General features: G+C 42.7%; 1 protein-coding gene across 25 annotated transcripts in view; it reads right to left on the bottom strand.

The window, feature by feature from the left end:
* TLK2 (tousled like kinase 2) overlaps positions 1-8472 on the bottom strand; it is a 145011-nt gene that overhangs the window by 117685 nt on the left and 18854 nt on the right. The window lies entirely within an intron of this gene.

Genomic DNA, 8472 nt, shown 5'->3' with positions numbered 1-8472 from the left:
TGGGAGGCAGAGGTTGCAGTGAGCCGAGATCATGACATTGCCCTCCAGCCTGGGTGACAGAGTAAGACTCCGTCTCCAAAAAATATATATATATATATATATAATTTTTAAAATTTTTTACCACATACCTAGACTTCAAGGAAACTAATCAAGATTAATTATTTAAAAACACGCCTCGGCCAGGCGTGGTGGCTTATGCATGTAATCCCATCACTTTGGGAAGTTGAGGTGGGAGGATCACTTGAGCCTGGGAAGCAGAGTTTGCAGTGAACCAAGACTGCGCCACTGCACTCCAGCCTGGGTGACAGAGTGAGACCCTATCTAAAAATAAAAATAAAAAATAAAAAAGGCCTCTGCCCTGGACTCTAAACTCTTTTGCTAAGCTTCAAAACCAAGCTATCCTATACTAATCATTCTTTAATTTATTCCTAATAATATTGTATCAAAATTGTTCTGAGTTTTTTGTTTTTTGAGATGGAGTTTCCCTCCTGTTGCGCGGGCTAGACTGCAATGGTGTGATCTTGGCTCACCACCACCTCATGCCCGGCCATGAGGTTGTTTATCTACAGTAATCGTTTCCCTTTTTTTTGGAGATAGGGTCTTGCTCTGTCACCCAGGCTGGAGCACAGTGGTGCAATCTTGGCTCACAGCAACCTCCGCCTCCCGGGTTCAAGTGATCCTCCTGCCTCAGCCTCCCAAGTAGTTGAGGTTACAAGTGCCCACCACCATGCCCAGCTAATTTTTGTATTTTTTAGTAAAGATGGGGTTTCACCATGTTGGCCAGGCTGGTCTTAAACTCCTCACCTCCAGTGATTCACCTGCCTCGGTCTCCCAAAGTGCTAGGATGATAGGCATGAGCCACCACACCCAGCCAATCTACAGTAATCTTAATTCTGCTTTCTGAGCAATACACAATGAACAAGTTAATTATACTCCCTTATTCTGGGATCATAATACCTTCCCATCAGCATATCCATCCTCAGCTATGTGCCATAGGCATCTGAGTCCCTGTTTGTCTGATTATAAATGCCTCAAGACTATACAATGCATCTGGGCCAGGCACGGTGGCTCACACCTGTAATCCCAGCACTTTGGGAGGCCGAGGCAGGTGAATCACTTGAGACGGGTGGATCACCTGAGGTCAGGAGTTCGAGACTAGCCTGGGCAACGTGGTGAAACCCCTTCTCTATCAAAAATATTGGCCAGACGCAGTGGCTCATGCCTGTAATCCCAACACTTTGAAAGGCCAAGGCAGGCAGATCCCTTGAGGTCAGGAGTTCGAGATCAGCCTGGCCAACAAGGTGAAACCCCACCTCTACTGAAAATACAAAAATCAGCCAGGTACTGATGTACTCAATTTTAAAATAAAATTCTGGCTGGGCATGGTGGCTGATGCTTGTAATCCCAGCACTTTCGGAGGCCAAGGCGGGTGGATCACTTGAGGTCAAGAGTTCAAGACCAGTCTGGCCAGCATGGTGAAACCCCATATCTACTAAAAATACAAAAATTAGCCAGGCGTGACGGCACAGGCCTGTAGTCCCAGCTACTTGAGAGGCTGAGACAGAAGAATCGCTTGAACCCAGGAGATGGAGGTTACATGAGCTGAGATCACACCACTGCACTCCAGCCTAGGCAACAGAGTGAGACTCTGTCTCAAAAACAAAACAAAATAAAATACAGTAAAATTCTAGTACAGCAAATCTGGATAGCAAATTAGCAAATGTGTGATATTCTAAAAGTAACCTACGGTTTGACTAACATGAAAGTCTATCCTATGGCTGGGCGTAGTGGCTCACCATGGTGAAACCTCGTCTCTACTAAAAATACAAAAATTAGCCGGGCATGGTGGTGGGCACCTGTAATCCCAGCTACTTGGAAGGCTGAAGCAGAAGAATCACTTGAACCCAGGAGGCGGAGGTTGCAGTGAGCCAAGGTTGTGCCATTGCACTCCAGCCTGGGTGACAGAGCAAGACTCCATCTCAAAAAAAAAAAGACTATCCTATGTAACTTGCCAAGTTACATGGTAGCTTAGTTCTTACTTACTGGGCCAATAATACTATTTGTAATAGTTGCAATTTGACTGTCATTACTAGTTCATCTGCATATGTTAACAGGATTTCTAAGACTTCTAAAGCTTTTGTAGAATGTGAATTAAAAGAACCACTATTTTCTAGCTGTCCCTTATTAATAAGGCCTGAGAGGAGGTCAACAAAAGAGTACAGTTTAATATGATCCAACAATTCAACTTCTGGGTCTGCAGCCACAAGAATTTAAAGCAGGGACTGCAAGACTACAGCCACTTTCATAGCAGCAGCATTTGTTTTTTCATAGCACTATTCACAATAGCCAAATGGTAAAAGTAACCCGAGGGTCCATCAACAGATGAATGAATAAACAAGATGTGGTATATGCATACGATGAAATATTACTCAGCCTTAAAAAGGAAGGAAATGAAATTCTGACATATACTACAACACAGATAAACTTCGAAGATACTATGCTAAGTGAAACAAGCCAGTCAAAAGGACAAATACTGCTATGATTTCATTCACATTAGTACCTAGAGTAGTCAAATTCACAGAGATGGAAAAACAGAATGATAGTTGCCAGGGGCTGGGGAGTTATTGGGAGGTTTTTTTGTTGTCATTGTTTTGTTTTTTGAGACGGAGTCTTGCTCTGTCGACTAGACTGGAGTGCAGTGGCATGATCTTGGCTCACTGCAACCTCCACCTCCCGGTAGTTCAAGTGATTCTCTTGCATCAGCCTCCTAAGTAGCTGTAATTACAGGTGGCCACCAACATGCCCGGCTAACTTTTTTGTATTTTTAGTAGAGTTGGGGTTTCACTATGTTGGCCAGGCTGGTCTCGAACTCCTGATTTTGTGATCTGCCCACCTCGGCCTCCCAAAATAGTGAAATTATGGGCTTGAACCATTGTGCCTGGCCTGGGAGTTATTATTTAATGGGCATGGAGTTACGATTTGGGAAGATGAAAAAGTTCTGGGCCAGGCGCAGTGGCTCATGCCTGTAATCCCAGCATTTTGGGAGGCCAAGGTGGGTGGATCACCTGAGAGGTCAGGAGTTCAAGAACAGCCTGGCCAACATGGTGAAACCCCATCTCTACTAAAGTACAAAAATTAGCCCGGCGAGGTGGCAGGTCCCTGTAATCCCAGCTACTCGGGAAGCTGAGGCAGGAGAATCGCTTGAACCTGGGAGGCGGAGATCACAGTGAGCCAAGATCGTGCCACTGCACTCCAGCCTGGGCGACAGAGTAAGACTGAGTCTCAAAAAACAAAAAAAACAGTTTAATAACAAATCTCTATCTCCCTCATCTAGTTAGGACTAGAAAACAGACACCATCCTTATTCTGAGACTATTTTTAGAAAAATGTTTCACCTTTATTTTCCTCACTGCTGTCTTCAGAGTATATTTAATGGGCAAAACAAGGTACTTTTCTTGCTCCTATGGTATTTTTCTAATATCGTTATTTTATTGTATGCAACCCATGTTCCCAAAAGGCTATATATATACAAAATGAAGGAAATAATTTTGGCAGATTTTATCCTATAGAACCTTTGTTCCTGAAGGTTTATATTTTAATACCACCACTCATTCTTTCACACTATTAATACTGGAATTTTTGGAATTTATTATCCTGTATCTCAAATCTGGCTTCCTCTTTTTGTGTAGTTCATCAAACATAAAATTCTTAAATTGGAAGTGCCCAGAGAATTGAAATGACTCCTAAGTTAACTAGAGCTAGCTAACTTCTTAGCAGATTCTAGTATCAAAGTTATATTATTCCTACTCCAATACTTTGCAATATATGCAGTTTTTTAAAAAAAGGATATGTTAAGAGTAAGATATGGGGGCCGGGTGTGAGGGCTCACGCCTGTAATCCCAGTGCTTTGGGAGGCCAAGACGGGTGGATCATGAGGTCAGGAGATCGAGACCATCCTGGCCAACACGGTGAAACCCCATCTCTACTAAAAATACAAAAATTAGCAGGGCATGGTGGCACCCACCTATAGTCCCAACTACTAGGGAGGCTGAGGCAGAATTGCTTGAACCCGGGAAGCGGAGCTTGCAGTGAGCTGAGATCACGCTACTGCACTCGAGCCTGGGGACAGAGCGAGACTCTGTCTCAAAAATAAATAAATAAATATATGAAGTACTTAGCTAACCATGGCCAACATATTAGGAAGTAGATTCCAAACTAATCCCATCACATCTAGTAGTAGCCAGGATCAAGTGAAACATACCACCAGGAGGAACCTAACAATTTAAGACCCAGACAAGGTAGAGAGGAAGAATAGAACTAAGTCAAATTATCCCTAGACCCAGGTATGAAATAAGAAACCACTGATAATATACCTTATTTGTTTTCCCTCTCATGGCCTTTCTTAAAAATAAAATTTTAAGAAATCTTTCCATTTAATCTGAATTTAACTAAAAGTAAACAGAGAATAGGAAATAAATGACTTTAAAGGCCAAGAGTGATGACAACGCCAATGCCAACCACTTATAGGCAGGAAGGAAGAAGGAAGCAGATGAGAAATGAAAGTCACGAGGAGGTAAACTTTATAGTGACACAAGAGTTCACACACACTAAGTGTTAGTTTTATATTATTGACTGCAAAGCAATGAAATAAAGAATTACTTCTGTAAGAAGTCAAGAATCCAGAGACACAAGACCAGAACTCAAAAAAATCACTTCTGCTGGGTGCAATGGCACATGCCTGTTGTCTCAGCTACTTAGGAGGCTGAGGTGGGAGAATCACTTGAGCCCAGGAGTTCGAGGCCAGCCTGGGGATGAAGTCCTGTCGCTAAAAGTTAAAATTTAAAAATAAAAAATGATTTCAATTTGAAGTCATTTGCAGATTAAATTCTAAAGAAAAATTTTTGAAATTAGGCCAGGCATGGTGGCTCATGCCTGTAATCCCAGCATTTTGGGAGGCCGAGGAAGGTGGATCACCTGAGGTCAGGAGTTCGAGACCAGCCCGGCCAACATGGTGAAATCCTGTCTATACTAAAAATACAAAAATTAGCTGGGTGCGGTGGCGCGTGCCTATAGTCCCAGCTACTTGGGAGGCTGAGGCAGGAGAATCGCTTGAACCCGGGAGGTGGAGGTTGCAGTGAGCCGAGATCATGCCATTGCACTCCAGCCTGGCAACAGAGCAAGACTCCATCTCAAAAAAGAAAAAGAAAAAGAAAAAGAAAAATCTATGAAATTAAGCTATAATTTAAGAGGCCTGGGAGTATAGGGAGAGAAGAAAGTCAAAGCCCAGACCCTGCCCAATGAGGGGAGTGTGGGAAAGCCACCCCATCCATTAGAAGACCCATGGGCTACACCCTCAGGATAAGAGTGACTCAGCTCTTATAAAATTTCAACGTATAGGTTTATGTAGATTAGGCAAATCTAAAGAGAAAATTAATCAAGTGGAAGATAGGTCACAAGAAACTACCAAGTATTTAGACAAGAAAACAAAAAGACAAGCAATACAAGAGACAGGGTAAGAGGCAGAGAAAACACAATGAGAAGGTCTAGTATATGTTTAGCATGCCAGAGAAGACAGAATAAGACAGAAGCAATATATGACAAGATAACAGCTGAGAATATTCTATAACTGGCTGGGTGTGATGGCCCATGCCTGTAATCCCAACACTTTTGGAGGCCAAGGCAGGTGGATCACTTGAGGTCAGGAGTTCAAGACCAGCCTGGCCAACATGGTGAAACCAATCTCTACTAAAAATACAAAAATTAGCCAGGCGTGGTGGTGGGCGCCTGTAATTCCAGCTACTCAGGAGGCTGACACAGGGAGAATTGCTTGAACCTGGAAGGCAGAGGTTGCAGTGAGATGAGATCGCACCACCACACTCCACCTGGGCAAGTTGACTCCATCTCAAAAAAATAAAAATAAAAATAAAGAGCCCAATGGAAGCCAGCAGACAACTGTGAACAATGGACTTTAGTTAATAACGTATCATCAATTGTAACAAAGACACTAATAATGCAAAATGTGAATAATGAGAAAGTAGGGTAAGGAAGTATATGGGAACTCTGTTATTAGCAGCTCAATTTTCTATAAACCTAAAAGTGCTCTAGAAAATATACAGGCTGGGCATGGTAGCTCACACCTGTAATAATGCAAAATGTGAATGAGAAAGTAGGGTGAGGAAGTATATAGGAACTCTGCATTAGCTGCTCAATTTTCTATAAACCTAAAAGTGCTCTAGAAAACATACAGACTGGGCACGGTAGCTCACACTTGTAATCCCAGCACTTTGGGAGGCCAAGGCTGGCGGATCGCCTGAGGTTAGGAGTTCGAGATCAGCCTGGCCAACATGATGAAACCCCATCTCTACTAAAAATACAAAAAAAGAAAAATTAGCCGGGCATGGTGGCACATGCCTTTAGTCCCAGATACTCAGGAGGTTGAGGCAGAAGAATCACTTGAGCCCAGAAGGCAGAGGTTTCAGTGAGCCGAAATCGCACCACTGCACTCAAGCCTGGGTGACACAGTGAGACCATGTCTCAAAAAAAAAAAAAAAAATTTACACACACACACACACACACACACACATACATACAATTAAATACAGAACAGCAATGGCATGTGAATTGTGAGGGGAATAAATGGAGTTAAATCTTCAAGGTCACCAGTCTGGGCAACATGGCAAAACCGTTTCTACAAAAAATACAAAAATTTGCAAGATGCTGATAGGAGGCATTTTTTTTTAAAATTTATAAAAAGAAAAACTACAAAAATTATTCAAGTGTGGTGGTGTGTGCCTGTAGGCCCAGCTACTCAGGAGGCTGAGGCGGGAGGAGCACCTGAGCCCAGGAGGTCAAGGCTGCAGTGAGCCATGATCATGCCACTTCACTCCAGCCTGGGTGACAGAGTGACACCCCATCTCAAAAAAAAAAAAAAAAAAAAAAAAAATCTTCAAGGCCCTCATACTGACCAAGAGGAAGACAAAGGTATTAACATTAACCTTTGATAAGTTAAAAATATGTGTTGTAATTTCTGTGGTAACCAATAAAAGAACAGAAAGGGTGCAAGACTTCCAAACTAGAATTTCGAGTTATGAATAAAAACAGTCTGGATTAAGGCAGTAGCAATGGGGGCAGAAAAACACTTCAGAAATTTCAGAGAAAGAGGCACGTGTTGGTACTTGACTACATGTGAAATAAGGAGGGAATCAAATAAATACTAAAGTAAATTAATCCACAGTTCCTTAAAATGCATCAGTATAAGTATAGGCCATTTCTCAGCATTCATACTTGTTGAGAATTGTCAGGCATGTAATTAAATGTAAGACATACAAACATTTTTAAAAAATGAAAGTGACTTTGGTATGTGAAAAAGCTGACACTAGATATTCATAACTGAAAGCTTCTAATTGCTGCAATGAACTACCTGAAAAGAAAGGTATCAGTTGGTTAAATACCTTTTCAGAAGTCAATTTGATTATATAATGTGATGTATCAGACTTAAAAATTTATAAAAGATAGAAAAAGAGTTCCTTGGCCCGGGCACGGTGGCTGACGCCTGTAATCCCAGCACTTTGGGAGGCCAAGGCGGGTGAACTCCAGAGGTCAGGAGTTCGAGACCAGCCTGGCCAACATGGTAAAACCTCGTCTCTATTAAAAATACAAAAACTAGCTGGGCATGGTGGCGGGCACCTCCCAGCCACTCGGGAGGCTGAGGCAGCAGAATCGCTTGAACCCGGGAGGTGGAGATTGCTGTGAGCAGAGATCATGCCACTGCACTCCAGCCTGGGCGACAAGAGTGAAACTCCGTCTCCAAAAAAAAAAAAAAAAAAAAAAAGTGAGAACTTAAAAGATACTTGCCGCCGGGCGCAGTGGCTCACACCTGTAATCCTAGCACTTTGGGAGGACGAGGTAGGCAGATCACTTGAGGTCGGAAGTTCAAGAACAACCTGACCAACATGAAGAAACCCCATCTCTAATAAAAATACAAAATTAGCCGGGCGTGTTGGCGCATGCCTGTAATCCCAGCTACTTGGGAGGCTGAGGCAGGAGAATCACTTGGACCTGGGAGGCGGATGTTGCGGTGAGCCGAGATCATGCCATTGCACTCCAGCCTGGGCAACAAGAGTGAAACTCCGTCTCAAAAAAAAAAAATAAATAAAAGATACTTGCCAAGGATTTAAGTAAAGAATTCCTGCAGATTAAAAGAATATCATAAATTTTTACAGATATCTCCTTGCTGACTTACTTTTTTTTTTTTTTTGAGACAGAGTCTCACTCTGTTGCCCATGCTGGAGTGCAGTGGCGCAATCTCAGCTCACTGCAACCTCTGCCTCCCGCGTTCAAGCAATTCTCCTGCCTCAGCCTCCTGAGCAGCTGGGACTACAGGCGCGTGCTGACTTATCTAGTCTTTCTAGGGCGGTTAACTTAGTTCTCTTGGAAACAATTCTTTCATTTTGCAATCATATTTCTTTCTTTT

This window comes from Pan paniscus, chromosome 19, assembly GCF_029289425.2.
Source record: "Pan paniscus chromosome 19, NHGRI_mPanPan1-v2.0_pri, whole genome shotgun sequence".
NCBI classification, from domain to species: Eukaryota; Metazoa; Chordata; class Mammalia; order Primates; family Hominidae; genus Pan; species Pan paniscus.
The sequence above is the reverse complement of the archived record's forward strand: the minus strand, read 5'-3'. Positions and strand labels throughout refer to the sequence as shown.